The 15,538-nt window shown below is 51.3% G+C and overlaps 1 non-coding gene across 1 annotated transcript; it reads left to right on the top strand.

The window, feature by feature from the left end:
- The first annotated feature begins 4,170 nt into the window (after positions 1 to 4,170).
- On the top strand, positions 4,171 to 4,277 carry LOC147748118 (U6 spliceosomal RNA). The gene has a single exon (XR_015300340.1). It is a non-coding gene; the product is annotated as a U6 spliceosomal RNA (small nuclear RNA).
- The last annotated feature ends 11,261 nt before the right edge of the window (positions 4,278 to 15,538 follow it).

The following is a 15,538-nucleotide window of genomic DNA, read 5'->3' on the forward strand; positions in this document are numbered from 1 at the left end:
AATCACTCTGATGGGGGAAGATGCAGCGGGTTACAACTAATGGCAGGGCATAGCCCCTTTAGACGATCTGAAGGACCCAATCCTTGGATTTTATATGTTGCCAACATTAGAGGAATGAGCTAATCCTGCCTCCCACAGGTTGGTACTGTGCCACTAAGTGGTTTGGTGGCTGCTACCAAAGGGGCAATGGACTTGTAAGTGTGTTGCCCCTGGTGCCCTCCATGTTGTCTGCTTGATCCTCGTCCCTGACCATGAAACGCCAGGGTGCCTTTTGTGAGGGCGGTGGGCCTTGGAGCTGCCTGTGCTCTTAACCTCTGGAGAAGCCCCCAAAGGTATGAAACTGCTGAGGAAATTGCCTAGCCAAAGTAGGAAGGCTAAAGGAACGTGCCCTGACCTCGTTCTCTTTAAAGTGTTCCAGGGTAGAATCAGCCTTCTTGCCAAGCAGGTGAGACCCATTGAAAGGCAGATTCAGGAGTGATGCCTGCATGTCTCCAGGGAAGCCCGTGTATCTCAATCATGCGAGATGCCAACGCACCTTGCTAGTTCCAATTTCTGTGCCCAAGCAGGCAGTAGTGTCCAGTCCAGATTGTATGAAATATTTGGGTGCATCCTCACCACCTTGGCTGGTTTGGGCAACTGTGGCTTGAAATTCTCCTGGGTATGTGGCAAGATCTTGCTGACCATGTTCCAGAGAGCATAGGAATATCATCTCGATAATAAGGGGGCACTGAACGCCAGCAGGGCTATGCTGGCTGATGAGAACATTGGTTTCCTGAATGTCTCCATTCTCTTCAACTCTTTGTCCGAGGGGTCCTAGAGCAAGAGCTGGGGAAGACTGGAAGAAAGACAGAGAGGAACCTGGACTTTCTCATGAAATCTATGGAAGAGTGTCAGGACTGGGATGAATCCTACATAGCCTTTTTGTGCTTCCTACTTCGACTTCAAATTAATTAAGACTTGGTCTGGGAGGAGGACCTGTTGAGGAACAGCCCAGAGAACGGGAGAAGGCTGACACCCTCAACTTCAAGCTGGACCAGTGCGATTTCTTACAGTGTTTGGTGACGTACAGCTCAGCTTCCTGTTCCTGGATCCTCTTTTGATTTATGAGGACAAACTTTACACAACTTGAGAGTCATACCCCGAACTCAAACACCTTGAGCAGTTCTGTCACAGACATTAGGTGTGACAGTCCCTAAAAGACTTAAACCTTGTCGTTTTTGAAGGGGACCCTTGCACACTGGCATTTGGACAAAATATAGGGAAAAAACGAATCAATGGGTAAAAAAAAGGGGCTAGCAAGCTCTGGACCTGTGTAAGAAGGTGGTAAGGAACGGACATTGACACACAGAGGCAGAACTTTTCATCGTTCGTCACTTCTTGGGGGGCGGGGGCACAAAGTCCAGTGTAGATTCGCAAGATGCCACCTAACAGCACAGGGGAGCAATGCTGTTTAAAATCTTATCTTCAATATCCAGTCTGTCATCTGGGGATATTCTAAAGGTGAGGAATCTGCGGGTAGAAATATCCATCTGAATCTTTTGATTCCCCTGCTTTGCATGGATTTTAAAGCAGTATCAATCTCTACCGAAGGAGGGCTGTGAAGTAAGCAGATGCACACAGTTGGTTAAGTACATTTTGTCCCACCTGAGCCTCTATTCTGGACTGCACGGCTATACAATAGTGTTTAGTAAAAGTATGTATTGAAGCTGCCTTAATATTTCTTGGAAGGGGACTTTACTTATGAATGTCTTGAAATTCTTTTTTTCTTGTTGAATGTGCTTTGGGCTTCCTCATTTAAGTCTTTACTTGCTAATTACATAATTGAAAAGTTTAAATTATTCCTCTTGGCATTGTTTTTTTGATACAGAAGATCCCATTTACTATAAATGATGTCCCACTTTTATTGTTTTAGCTTGTCGTAATAATACATTACCTCCTCGTAAGTCTTCCTCGCCACATGAGTTACATAGTGAGCTTTAGCTCCACAACAGAACCCTCCAAAGCAAAAAGAAACCACCTCCCACCCCCTCCCAACATGGCCGACCAGTCCCACCTGACCTCTATAAGAGGCGGACCGGCCCAACCAACAGCCTGTTTTTTTTGTTCTGCGCGATTCTACTCTAGAGCGCTGTTCAGGTATGATGGGCCGGCGTGAGCTGGCCCTGGGGTTTTAGGGTTGTGGACCTGCTCTAGCGGTCTCTGGTGCCTTATGCCTAAAAATCCCCCCCCTCTTCCTTCCCCCGGTCCTGTGGGACCGGTTAGGTGCTGCTATAGCGTGCCAGGGGTATACAGGGGGGGGGGAGCGGCCGGGGGTGTGGAGTGGCTGTACAGGCCCGTGGCTCCCCCGGTCGTTACTGAGGGGCCCTAGCCATTAGGTGGGCGTTTGGGTCCTGCGCATTCTCCTGTATGTTGCTACATGCGGGTGGTTGTAACGCCCCTCAGGTGCAGGTGTTTCTTGTATTCCTGGTGCATGGGCTGGCTATTCATGTGCTGTTTCCGCCTGGTCACTGCCGTGTAGGGGGGGTTCAGCAACGGTGGCTCTACGCCTAGGATGTCCGGTCTTGCGGACTTTCCGCGGGGTCCCACCGTCTCAACGGGTTGAGGTCCCTGCTCCTTCCCTTGTCCCACCTGTAGGTTTTTCTGGGACCGTGGATTGGCCTGTGGGGCCGGCCTGCGTGTGAGCCGTCAGGATGGCCGAGTGGTCTAAGGCGCCAGACTCAAGAGAGCTTGATCTTCTGTGATGCTGAGCCTTCTGGTCTCCTCATAAGGGTCCCCGCTCTCGGTTGTGGATGCTTCCGTGGGGCTTGCCTTCTGGCCCAAAGACCCGCCTGGTGGATCTTCTTCGCCGGGTGTGGGTCTTGGGGGTTCCCTGTCTGGCCGTGTGCTCCCTCTCGGCCTCGTTTTTTGTTCCCCCCCCGTGGGGGAGGCTTCACATCTGGCGGTGTCTCTCATCCGTCGGCTTCCTGGCCTATGTACGGTGGTCCCTTCGGTCCTCGTCTCGGGCTTGTCCTCCTTCGGGGAGGGCGTGTGCCTGGTCCCGGTTCTTCCCTCTGGTTCTTTCAGGGGGGGGGGCGTCCTTTGGCGCCGGGTCGTTTGGAGGTCATTGGAGTTCTCCTGCGGCCGCTCAGCTCCTCGTGCTTCGGGGGTTGCTGAATGTCTTCCTGGCCGGCCGTCTTTTTGCTGTGCTCGCTTCGGCAGCACATTTACAAAAATTGGTTGACTGGCTTGGCCCCTGCACATTTTCGTGTGGCGTTCCGTTTGCCGATCCTGGCCCTTCGGGCTGTCTTTCCCCCGGGGTCCGACGGAGTCGGGGCTGGCCTTCATTGCCTAGTCTCACCCTGCCCCGGTGGTGTTTCGACGCCTGGGGCCTCGGCTCGGTCTGCCTCCGATGTCTCTGTTCACGGAGGGGGACTCGGCCCTCCGGCCCGGGTTCTACTCCTCCTTCCGGGTCCTTATTGCCTGTCTTTCGCGTGGCCTTTCGGTCTGATGTACGCGTTTCCCCCGTGCCCTCTGAGATCGCGGGTCCTCGGCAGGATTCGCTTGGGCAGGGCCGGGGTGCTCATGGGTGCTCGTCTTGGCAGCGCATGGCCTTTTTTGGAAGAGGTGAGGTGCCTGGCACCCGCGCGTGGTTGCCACGCAAGTCATGGTGCGTTCCTGGTTTTAGTTCCCGGCGGGGTCCACCGCCCCGGGTACCCTCTCCTATGGCGAGCTGACGGTTCGAGCCTCCTGGCCGATCCCGGATCTTCCCGTCCCGTGGTTGGGTCCCCCGCTCTCGGCATCGGTGTTGAGCCGGCTCTTGTCGGCTGGCCTGCCTCCTTCTGCAGGCCCGGTTCTTGTGCGGAGGACGCTGCTTGCTCGGGGGTTGTGGCTTTGCTGCTGGGTTCCCGCAGGTCTTCCACGTTCTCTGCCTGTGCCCGGCGCTGGGCGTCCTTCTCGCGTTGGCGCGGTCGGCTTGGTGCTGTCCCCGCCTCCATGGTCCCCTTGCGGGTCTTGGTTTTCCGGTCTGAGGGGTGTTCCTGGGGCGTGGCCCCTTCTACCCTGTGGGCCCGGTGGGCGGCCTTGCGGGCCTTCCACAGTCCGGTGTTCGACGGCCTGGTTTCCCTGGTGGCTCGCTTGGCTCCGATGTTGTTTGTCCTTCGCCCACGGACGCTCTGCCGGTCTCCCCCTTGGGTGCTCGCTTCGGCAGCACATATGCTAATATTGGAACATTACAGAGGAGATTTGCAGGGCCCCTGCGCAAGGGTAACTCGCATATTCGTGAGGCGTTCCATATGAGTTCACTCTCTCGTTCTACGAGCTCTTCGGGGTCCGCCCTTTTGGGCCCCGGCCCTCGGTGGCTTTGCGGTTCCTCGCCTTTCAGGTGATTTTTCCCTGGTGGCAGTGGTGTCTGCTGGGCGGAGGGGCGTGCGGGGGTCGTTCCTCCGCTCCCCGCCCTTCTTGCGGGTTTTGCCGGACGTGGTTGTTCCTCCGGCATGTCCCCCGTGTCCTTCCCGGGGCTTCCTTCCCTGGGGTCCCGGGCTCGGGTGGTATCTTTACCGCTTTTCCCTGCCGGCGAGGTTCCTCCCTCGTCCGTGCTGGTTGTTCGGCGTGCTGTTTTGGCTTCTCTTGGCCGCACGTCTTTCCTTTCCCGGTGGGATGGCCTGTTTTGTGTCTTTTGGCCCGGTTCGTTCGGGCCACTAGCCCTCGTTCCACCTTGGTTCGCTGGCTTCCACAGGCTATCTTCCTTTCCTACGCTTCGCTGGGTTCGGTGGATCCGGCGGGGGTCCGGGGTCGGTTCACGGGGAGTGGCTCGGTGTCCTGGGCCCCCTTCAGGGTGTCTCCTCTGTGGAGATTTGTCGGGCGTCGGCGGTGTCGTCCCCCGCCTTGGTCTTGGGACTCTTTCGGTCCCGGGGGACTTCGCTGGGGCCGTTCGGCGTGCTGGTGCTGCGGCTCCTGGCTGGCCTGCTTTTCCTTTATGTCTTGATTTCAGGTTTCCTGTGATCCCTGTTTTCTTGTCGTTTATTCTACTTCAACCTTGGGTTGGTTTCCCTGCATCACCGTGTGGTGTTGTTCTTCTGGTGGTCAATGAAGCCTTGTTGGCTTGGGTATTTGCTCACTATGTAACTCAGGGGGCGAGGAAGACTTACGAGGAGGTAATGCCCCGGTTACTTACCGGTAATCTTCATTACTCCGAGTATAGTCTTCCTCGCCACATGAATTCCCTCCCCCCTCCCTGTTTGGCTATCGGCTTCATTGTTTGCTTGGTAGATCAGGCTGTTGGTTGGGCCGGTCCGCCTCTTATAGAGGTCAGGTGGGACTGGTCGGCCATGTTGGGAGGGGGTGGGAGGTGGTTTCTTTTTGCTTTGGAGGGTTCTGTTGTGGAGCTAAAGCTCACTATGTAACTCATGTGGCGAGGAAGACTATACTCGGAGTAATGAAGATTACCGGTAAGTAACCGGGGCATTAATTCCCTTTTCACCTCTAGCATGTGTAGCGATTTTTCAACTTGCTTTGATCGTTAAAAATGCAGGTAAATAAATAGATCTATGAATATGAAATAATGAAATAACTTGTTGCATAAAGTTAGCAATGGTTCTCAGTATAACCCTTTCTTTACAGATTTTTCAGTATGGTTCCTGGATGGTAAGGACTGGACTCTCACTTACTCTGCATAAGAAAAAGACTCCCATAAAGAAGGCAGTTATTAATGGTAAATGTTTTAGAGTAGTCTTATGCATTGATTCAAAGGGTGGTTTCATTAACCATGTTAGAATTAAAACAACACGTTACTTACGTCTGGTAATGCCTTTTCTGGTAGAGACTATCTAATCCCAGATTCCTCACTTTAGAATATTCTCCAGGCATCAGACTGGATGCGGAAAATCTTGTGCAGTACCTCTGCATACCAATAGATGACGTCGGACGGCTTAACTTCAAAGTGACGTTCAAGGTGCCTTTATGTATGTATGTATACTTGTAAAGCGCACTGTTACCTCGTTACGTGGCGTCCTGGTGCTGTATACCTCTGGGGAACCCGTCCTGGCTTTCCCTTTGAGAGGGCACCCCGAAGGTGAAGCCAGGCATCCCCGGCGCTGCAAGGGCCGTTGTGGAGATTAAGCAAGCTATTGCCCAGAGTTGCAGAGTGGGACCCATGGTTAGAGTTGGCACCTGGGCGAGAATTATCGAGTCCGCGGACATTGACCCAAGACCCTGCCGCGTCGGGAATGGAACCCTGGTCCCGGGCCGACCTCTGCTTCAGGGTCTGCCGCTTCTAACCAGTGAGCCACACTTCTCCACGTAGATGCCACCCTGGCATCAGTTTCTTTTGTGACTATTTCCATGCCAAAATGCAGAACCACAATTGAATGAGGAGTGACTAGAGTGCAAATATCAAACAGGCTTCATGGTGAAGAGATCAATCCTAGAGCAGGGAGGATTGGAGGGTCTGCAAGCAAATTGAAACCAGAAAGTCCTGGAGGACTAAACAGGTAAAACGGCCATCCTGACAGGCCTAACTGTGAAATGGGCCATGGTGGTATGGGCCTGCAAGCCCTCAGGAGGCTGCTTCTTAGTTTGATGCAAAGTACAATTCATCAAAAGATTTCCGTTTCTGCACCGCCTTGCCTGTTTTCTCTCCAGCGAACCCAATGTAAAGCAGATTAGCCATTCAGTGGTCTTTGGTATGATCGATGCACAAAGAAAGAGCTCTTTTTGGGTCCTAACGATGGAGTCTCTCCTCTTCCTTAAAAAGAAGAGGGAGAGTGAAAGATGCCGGTAGTGTGATGCTTTGGCCGACCTGGAAGGGAGTCACTACCTTTGGCAAAAAGGAGGCACAAATCCGAAGGACCAGTCTGATAGGAGCTGGTATATGGAGGAGCACCAAAAGAGCCTGAAGCTCACTGACCCTCCTGGTCGTTGTAATGTCCATCAGGAATACTGTCTTAAGGATCAGGAGCGACAGATGACAGGTATGCATGGGCTTGAATGGGGAATGGCTGAACCATATTGAGGTCCAATGGGGGCATAACAAAGCAGTAAGAGGAAACCAGTGTTGCAAGGTCTTAAGGAAGTGAGTTGTGACAATTGACTTGAACAGTGAGGGCTGATCCTGTAACTGCAAGAAAGCCAGAATGGCAGAAAGGTAACCTTTAACGGTTTCTAAGCAAAGCCATGCCGAGCCAACAACAGGACAAACAGCAACTCTGACAAGGAAGCAAAAAGAGATCAGTGTTAAGGTGGGAAGAACCAAACCACAAATCTGTTCCAAAGGCATGTGTATACACTTTTTGCTGAGGGAAGCCTGACTGCCAGAATGACATCACAAATCTTGGGAGGAAGGTCAAAGGTATTCAATTGTTGCTGCTCAATCTCCATGCATAAAGGTAGAACGTACACAGGTTTGGATGCAGAACCCTGCCCTGTTGCTGCAACAAGAAATCCTCCTAAAGGGGCAGTCTGATCAGAGGATACAAAACTCTCCATGCCCAGTCCAGAGCAACCAGGATGACTTGGGCCCAGTTGATCCTGTTCTTCTTGAGAACCCAGGGCAGGAGTGATATGGATCAAAATGTGCACAATATTACCAGGTTCTAGCCTGAGCAGAACACTTTCCCAAGTGAGAGCTTCTTTGGAAACCCCAAAGCACAGAAGAGTTGACATTGCATGTTCTCGGTGGTGACTAATATATCTAACCAAGCTTTTCCCTATCCTTGCGAGAGACCTTGCTCCTCCTCTGGGACTAGACACCATTTGTGATCCGCAAGGCATCGACGGTTGAGTTTGTCTGCCCTGGTTTTCAGAGACCCCGCTAGATGTTGCACGACCAGGAAGAAGATATGGTGCTCCAGCCATGTCCAGAAGTACAGATCCTCTTAGTACAGGGTCCACAATCCCACTCTGCCCTGTTTGTTCCAATACCACACGGTGGTAGTGTTGTCTGTTAACACCTAAACCCGCCTTCCATTGATGGGTTGGAGGAAGACTTTCAGGCCCAAGCAGATAGCATTCAGCCTAGAAGACTGATGTGGAGCAGAGATTCCACAGGAGATCAGAGTTCTCTGATCTCCACATTTCTCCGCTGGCTACTGTAGCCCAAATGTGATGCATCAGTCACCACTATGTGCTCCAGGTGGGGAAGGAAGAGAAGCATGCCACTGACCTAACTTCTGTTTATCAACCACCACTGCAGATCTTTTGCAGTCTCCTTCGCAATCTGGACCAGGTTGGAGAGATTCCCCAGGTGTTGCACCCACTGGAACTTTAGATCCCACTGAAGAGCCCTCATATGCCATTGAGCGAACTTCACCAGAAGGATGCAGGAGGCCATCAGAACCAGGAGCGTCAGAGTCAGTCCCACAGAAACCCAAGACTGAAGTCCAATCATCAGATCATAGCCCGAAAGTCCAAGACTCTCTGCTTCAGAGGATAGGCGCAGAACTACACCATGCCCAGAATGGCTCAGAGGAAATGGAGCATCTGAAAAGGAGGGGAAACAACCTTTACAACTCAGTCATCACATTGCACTACATTTACAACACAGTCATTACATCGCAACATCCTTTACAACGCATGTCACTACAACATAGCCATTACATTGCATGTCACTACAACGCATGACACTACAACGCATGTCACTACAACGCAGGCATTACATCGCATGTCATTAAAATGCATACCATTACAACGCATAGTACCCCTACACTATCCAACACTTACCCTACTGTTGCACCCCCTGGAGTTAGAATAGCAATTTTACCCCTACACTATCCAACACTTATCATACTGTTGCACCCCCTGAAGTTAGAATAGTAATTTTTACCCCTACACTATCCAACATGTAATGGTATGCGTTATAATAGTATGCGTTGGAAAGGTATAAATGTAATGGAATGCGTTGTAAATGTAGTTTTACAAAATTTGTTTTAATGGCATGCGATGTAAATGTATGCGTTGTAAGGGTGGTTGTGGTGTAAAAACTGCGTTGTGAAGGCATGCATTGTAAATGTATGCGTTGTAACATCACACATTCGAAAAGGAGTCATGTTTGATTTCGGTACGTTGATAGATAACCCCAGCGAATGCAGAAGACTCATTGTACTCTGGAGTTTCGTGGCGACTGCCTGGGGCGAACCCGCTTTTACCAGTCAGTCATCAAGGTAGGTGAAGACTGGAAGTCCTGACCTCAGCAGATGTGCTGTTACCACTCCTATCACTGGAAATGCTTGCGGCCAACTGTGAACCCCAAGTAATGCCTGTGGGCCTGCAGGATGGGAATGTTCGTCCTCAAGGTCCAATGCTACCATCCAGTCTCCCGTGCCCAGGGCAGAAGGAACCCGAGCCAAGGTTAGCATCTTGAACTTATTTCTATAGAAATCCGTGAAGAGGCTGGAGATCTAGTATAGAGCGGATGCCGCCATTCTGTTTCAGCACCAGAAAGTACATTGAGGAACTACCACGTCCTACTTCTGATGATGGCACCCCCTTGATGGCTTCTTTCGACCAGCAGGGTCTGCACGTCCTTATACAGCAAAGAGATCGTCCTCCATCAGCCAGTCCGGCAGTGGTGGCAAAGGTGGGGAAGTTGTCAGAGATGGAAGGGCATAACCCTTCTGTACGATTTGAAACATCCACTTGTCAGAAGTTATAGCTTGCCATTGGAGCAGGAAGTGCCTGATCCGGCTGCCAAAGAGATGGGTGTCCAGCACAAAGGGCTCATTAAAGAGGCTGGTACTTTAGATGTCCATGGAAGCATAGACTGTGGCCACGGAAGGGGGAAAGGACTATCGCTGATGGCCCCAAAAAAAGGTCCAGAGATCTGGCAGTGACCCAACTTTACTTGAAGATCTAAAGCTCTGTGTCAGCTTTGTCACCAAATAGGTAGGAGCTGTGAAAGGGCATGTCAATCAGAGATTACTGGACATCCCCTGAATGTCAGCAGGCAATCATTCTGTGCACTGGGGCCCCAATCCAGAGTTTAGCCCAAACCCCTGGAAAAACGTTGGTGAGGGCCTCAATAAAGGGGAGTAGGGGTTCTGCAGAGTCTGCCCCCCAGGTGAAGCATCTCCGTCAAGACACTGGCCTTGACTTCAATGGAAAGGCAGCTGCTGGTCAAGCACCTCTGCCACCTTGTACATCAATGTTACAAAAGATGTACCCTCCTCCGTGGTGGAGCCCAGAGGAGATATCAAGCCAGAGTTTGAAGAGGTGGTGTTAGCCACTGGTGTAAACCAGCTTCTCATACTAGTTTTTCCCCTGATAGGGTTGGCCTCAAAGGAGCCATGCCCATCTTCCCCCTTCCCACTTCAGGTAAAAGAGCCTGCTCAGGGGTGGACATGGGCCGCATGGTGCCAGTGTCGACATCTATCGTTGTCGGCGGCAGCCAGTCTTGTAGTTTGAGATTGAGATTGACTCTTCGATCGGCACCGGGGAAACAGGCACTGGGATGGGTTATGTCACCCATGTTGTTGTCTGTTCGGATCCAGTGGGCCTTGCTGGGGTGGAGGGTGAACCCATAGACTGTACTCTAGCAGGGGTGCATCTCGACCATGTTGGGCCAGAGGTCGCAACAGAGGGGGGCATGGGCCCCAATATGGACTGCATAGCATCATAGAACTCTTTGAGTTGAGCAGGAGTTGCTCCCGCAAACTCAAGGAAATGTGGAATGGACCTGGCCCCTGGCTCTGCGGGAGGAGTGCCTAGAAGCACAGATTTTGCTACGGGATGCCAAAGAGCTCTTTGATAGCGTCTTGTACTTCTTTGACTTACCTGACTTGATGATGATGACTAGAAGTGGGATGACTATCGTCTGCAGGAATTGCTCTGAAAATGGCTCCAAGATCTCACTTGGGAGCAGGACCAGGATTGGCGCAGAGCCTTCAACTGCCAGGAGCTTCAACGTCCATTTGCGAATCTCCTTCGGATTCATGGTCATGCAGTCGGAGCAGGCCTTGGAGTCGTGGCCCCAGACCCCAGGCAAACCAAGAGAACCAGAAACAGATATCTGTCAGCAACATTCCTCGAACAGTTTAAACTCTGTGGGTTTGTTGGGAGACATGTTCATAGCACACTGGGACCAAAGCTCAAAAAAAGATTCAACAAAAGTGGTAAAAAAATGACAGCGGTAGCACTCCGGATCCACGCTATTGGATCGGAAAGGAACTAATACCAGCTTGCCAGGGTGTTGCCTACATAGGCACCACACACGTCACTTCTGAAACGGACGACACCACCTACCAGGGAGTAGAAGCCTCTGCTCAAGGTTTTTCAGATGCAGCCTGATACCTGGGGAATATTCTAAGGTAAGGAATCTGCGGTTTGATGTGCCTATCAGAATGGAGATTCCACATTGGAGGTGGTACAGCTCTAGGTGGTTGACCCTTTTCAGCTGTCTTCATGAATCTTTTCATTACTTGTGCTTTAACAAATGTCTCCTTTAGTGAATGCAACAATTGCAGATAACTGTTATTTTTAGCGACGCATAGGATAGCCTTGACAATAATTACATTAGACACCTCATCTGTTTTGCTTTCCTGTTTGTGTTCTATGTTGTACCACATAATAAACAGTTTCCACTTTGCTGCATAATATTGGGTTTCCTTGCTTCCTTACTAACGTCCCTCCATTCAGCCGGCACGTTTAAGTGTCCAAACGATGTGTAGAGGAGTTATGCTGCAAGGCTAAGGCTGAAAGGATATGTGTGACAGGTTATTTACAGTTGTAAGTTTACCCTATTTGGAATCTTTATTTCCAGATTTTGCATTAGTTCTAATAGATGCCTATACCATAATTTTTGTGACTATTGAGGCACTATAACGAGCATTGTCATCTTGGTCTTTATTTGCCTATGACACTTGCGGTATTGATGGAAAAGCATAAGCTTCCGTACTAGTTCACTGACTGTGCATTGACCTTGGACTGAGGGTGTGGATAGCTGGATGCACGGCTTGAGCGTTTTGCATTTACCCTTGCACTGAAGAGATTTAGGTCTGCCTCATGTTTCGAAGATACTGTTTCTTGGTTTAGATTCGACTTGTCTGACACTGTCTCTTGTCTGCTTGGCTTGTCTGCCTCCGTGGTTTACTCTCCTGGCAGGTGTACTGCAACCAGACTTGTGTTCTTGTTGGTAGTCTAAATCCATATTTCTTGGGCTAGTTTTGAAATTGGATGATTTTGTTCCCTCGTTTGTTGATGTATAGCATTGTCACAGTGTAGTCTTCTGCTCTATTTCTGAATGAAAGTCTTTCAAAGAAATACTGTTTTGATCTTCAGATTATTATACCTCCTCATGGGATCTACTGTTTCATGATTTTAAGGTTCCTTTGTGTGGTGTTAGCGTTATAGATGCCAACAGACTGCGTGTGACGCAACACGCAGCGGTGGAACACGTGACTATGCGCATGCGCGAACGGCGTTCGCGCCAGTCAGAGAGCCCGGCTTGGAGCGAGCCAGACCTGTTGCCCGGCGCTCTTCTCTATTACTCTATTGTAGTAAATAAACGTAACTTCCCCTACACCCCTGCCTCTGTGTGATCTTTTGGGAGGAAACTTACACCTCTACAGTGGCGACGAGGAGTGGGATCTGTCCACTCGTTGAAGGTGACAAAGTGCAACACGTAGCAGGACCGAGCAAGCGGAGACGCGGGAAGTCCAGAATTAAACCATCCACGCCGACCACCTGCAGAAAGAGGAAAGAAGCGTGGAGGCGCTACAAAATCGAAGGGAAGAGCATGGCAGAGGCACAGAGAAAGTCCCAGTGCACACGCAGTTGGAGAGCCAAGAAGTGAGGCGACCTGCGCAAAAGCACGGTGCGAGCACGCCACCACCCCACCAAGGGCCCTGGCTGAAAAGGGTGTCCACGAGGGAGCGGGAGGAGGCAAACCTAGCCCCACCACGTCGCAAGCAGAAGGCGCCAACGCACCTGGCAGCCCCAGAAGCCATGGAGGAAGCAATAGAACGCCTGGCAGCCCCAGGAATCAAGAAGAAGGGCTAGAGAGACAGGTTAAGATGAGCAATCAAGCGTCATCCCTCACGACACCGATCCCGTTCCTCCCCAGACCAGGGGAACCACAAATGAAATAAGAGGATTGGAGGGAGTACTTCAGGAACTACTCAGAAGCCCTGGAGGATGAATCAACTGATGAATTCACCCCAGCAAGACGGAGACGGATATTGCTGCACAACCTGGGCCCAGAGGGAATAAGGGTCTTCACAAACATTGCGACGGCACCGCCACAGGCAGCAGGCGCAGATGTCTTCAAACAAGCCCTAGACGACCTAGACGCCCATTATCGCCCAGCAGTCTGCGTATCCATAGACAGATTCAACTTTCAGCAGAGGAAACAAGGCGATGGAGAGTCAGTGGATGATTACGTGGCAGCCCTGAGGAGGCTAGCAGTCACATGCAAGTATGGGGGGCAGGAAGAAGAATATATCAAGGACCAGATAGTGATGCACACCACCAACAAGAACGTGCAAGACAAGCTATGGGCTCATGGCGAGGCAACACTCAAAGAGGTAATCGCTATGGTAAAAAAGGCTGAGCTCTCTAAGAGATGTGCGGAAGCTGCAAAGAAGGAGAGTGCGCAAAGAGTCATGGTTAACAAGATTGACGACGCGGAACCTTCGAGCAGATTCAATATGGCGCCGGGAGACAACCGCGGCACCAGTAAATGGGCGGGAAGACCAAGTCAAGCGGGAAAGCAGGCACCTCCCAACAAATCGTCGTGCTACAGGTGTGGAAGTGCAAACCACGCAGCTCATGACAAACGCTGCCCTGCATTCCGTGCGAAGTGCATGTTCTGCTGCCTGATTGGCCAATATGAAAAGGTATGTCGGAAGAAAGAAAAGAAGACGTTGGTGAAATACATAACACGGGATGAAGAAGCCGAGGAAAATTCGGATGAGGACGACAGAGTGTTATGCATCGAGGAGCAAGTACTAGGCATCGACACCCAGCGATCCGACAAACGGAGAGCAGACATGCTAATAGGAGGCGTGAAAATCAGGGTTGCAAGTGACTCTGGTTCCCCGTACACCATTGTGCAAAGATCGGTGTGAGAAGGAGAATTTCAACCGAGCCTAGGCCCACAGCTAAACCCGCCAGACATCAGGCCGGTGTCGTACACCGCCAACCCGATTCCCATTGTAGGGTACCGGAGCCTGAAATTCGAATTCCGAGGGAGAACAGCCACGTGCAAACTATACGTAGCGGAGAAGGGACCCTCCGTGCTAGGATGGAGGGACCAAGGAGACTTGGGGATCAAACTAGTCCCAAGAGGCAAGGAGCAGGTGCTGCTGACAGACTGTGAACAATGGCCAGACCTGGAGAGGGTGAGAAGAAACTTTCCCAAAGTCTTTGGAGGCAAGGTTGGCAAACTGGAGAAGTTCATGCACAAAATTGTACTCAGGGAGAACTCTCACCCGGTGTCTCGCAAGGTCCGCAATGTGCCCATTGCGGTGAGAGAAGCGGTTCAGCTGGAACTGTCTCGACTGGAAGAGCAAGGGATCATTGAACCGATCGACAGCTCAGAATGGTTGGCCCCATTGGTCGTCGCCAGGAAGCCCAATGGTAAGGTCCGCCTCTGCGTGGACCTGCGCGAACTGAATAAATGCTTAGTGGTGGAGAAGTTTCCCCTTCTGAGGATAGAGGAAATGTTGGCGGGAACAAGGGGTGTGAAGTGGTTTTCCACGGTCGACCTCACGTCGGCATACCACCAGATCGACCTGCACCCGTCAAGCAGGAAGCTTACATCTTTCATCACCCCCTATGGCTGTTATCAGTTCCGCAGGATGCCCTTTGGTCTGGCATCGGCTGCAGCAGTATTCCAAAAGCTCATGCACCGCCTGTTCAAAGATGTCAAGGACATCCAGTACTTCCAAGACGACATCTTGATAATGGGGATGGATCGTGAGGACCATGACGCCAAACTGGACAAGGTACTGGGCGTCCTACAGGAAAGAGGACTCGCAGCAGAATGGGAGAAGTGCAGATTTGGAATGACATCCGTAACCTACCTGGGGCACGAAATAAGTGGACAGGGGATCACGCCCAAGAAAGACAATGTCAGAGCAATCTGCGAAGCCAGAGCCCCCAACAACAAAGTTGAAGTTCGGTCATTCTTGGGGATGGAGTACTACAGCAAATGTGTCCAGCATTTTGCCACGAAAACACACAGACTGCGGCAACTGATAAGAGACAAGGCAACTTTCCAGTGGGATGATGTGGGCCAGTAGGAGTTCGAGGAACTGAAAGAGAACATCAGCCAGGCCATGCCATTGCAAGGACATGACCCGGCAGGAGCCACCATCCTCACCGCGGATGCAAGCGAAAAAGGTCTGGGCGCAGTCCTTTCCCAACGGAGAGACAACAACATGGTTGAGACACTCAGTTTTGCATCAAGAGCGCTGTTGCAAACGGAGCAGAAGTTTAGCGTGATAGAGAAAGAGATGCTGGCTGTTGTGTGGGCAATGGGAAAGTTCTGGCAGTTCCTGTGAGGCACCAGGTTTCGCATACAAACCGACCACAAGCCCTTAGTCAAGGTACTGACCTCAAGTGGGCACAC

This window comes from Lissotriton vulgaris, chromosome 1_1, assembly GCF_964263255.1.
Source record: "Lissotriton vulgaris chromosome 1_1, aLisVul1.2, whole genome shotgun sequence".
Classification (NCBI taxonomy): Eukaryota; Metazoa; Chordata; class Amphibia; order Caudata; family Salamandridae; genus Lissotriton; species Lissotriton vulgaris.